Consider the following 1,460-nt stretch of genomic DNA (forward strand, 5'->3'; position numbering starts at 1 on the left):
CAATCTCCTTCTCCTCCTCCTCCCCAACCATCATAACTCCTCCTTCCCTAGATCCCACGCCCCCCTTCGATTCACCCTACTCCTCTCCCGAGGACACGCTGGCTTCGAATGAACCAGGAGAACCCCCGCATACTTCCCCCTTGGTTTTGAATATCCCCACTACTTCCAAATACAAGAAAGGAATTACATACTCTACAAACGATGCTAAATATCTACACTTACAAAATAACATAATCACTCTAACTAACTCGCTTAATTCATTGATAAATAATATGATCAATTCTAACGATGATACTAATTCAAACTGTCTCTTATTATCTATCTCTTCTCAATTGCAAGACATTAAATCCTCTCTGTGTGTTATTTAAGAATAAAATTAGTAATAATTCTACAGACCTCAAAATGGGCAAATCTAGAAGGGTGTATATCAGTTGGACACGGGGCAATTGGGCACAGTCCAATCACAAGTCGCTGTTCCAAGAGACCCTACAAATGTCTCTAATCACACGGTGCTGTGATTGGCTGTGTCCAAATGCACCGTGTCTAAGTGCACCGCTCCCAATCTAGAAAGGTCAATATCATCCAATGGAATTGTCGTTCATATAAGACGAGAGAGTTTGAATTAATCAACTTTATCTCTCAACTGAACCCCTCTCCGCATTTTATATGTCTCAGTGAGATTTGGATGGATGAAAACGACTACTTTTAATTTAAAAGGTTATAAAATAATTAACTGTAATAGATCACGCTCTTCCGGTGGATGTGCGATAATCTATCAAAGCGAAATAATAGTGAACGTTATCGATCTTAGTTCCAATTACTGGATAAATAAGGCGCGTCAAGCTCTGGATTTGGACATTTGTGGTTTAAAATTCTTTAACAACGATACTGAACTGTGTTTAATATCTCTATACTGTCCTCCTTCTTCTTCCAGATATATTGGTGAAAATCGAACCGAATTATGGTCTGAAGTTTTATCATATCTTGATTACTTTAGGAATGTTATTATCTGATTTCAATGGTTCTCATCCTTCTTGGATTTCCTCTTGCACTACTCCGAACACCACTGGCAAAATTATCCACGATATATTAATAGATCTTGATCTTCTAATTGCCAATCATGACACTCCCACCTGGTCTTCATCTAACGGCCAAATCACTAGCTCTCCTGACCTTACCCTCGTTTCTAGCAACCTTAGCATGCAGGTAGACTGGAACGTGTGTGATGAGAAGCATGGTAGTGATCACCACCCAATAATAATATACATTAATCATATCCTTCCAATTAGGCTTCATATGCGGCCGCATTATACTGTCAGCAAAGTGGATTGGAGTTTCTTTGCTCACCGACTTGAAGAATCTTCTCTTCATCTACAAGACTATCGCAACTCTATGGAGTTTTCTAATCCATCCAAGGCTTACGCTGAACTCGAGAGGCTCATCCATGAAGCTTTAATAGA

This window comes from Odontomachus brunneus, unplaced genomic scaffold (genome assembly GCF_010583005.1).
Source record: "Odontomachus brunneus isolate Ranch 3 - 2012 unplaced genomic scaffold, Obru_v1 Obru_scaffold_041, whole genome shotgun sequence".
NCBI classification, from domain to species: Eukaryota; Metazoa; Arthropoda; class Insecta; order Hymenoptera; family Formicidae; genus Odontomachus; species Odontomachus brunneus.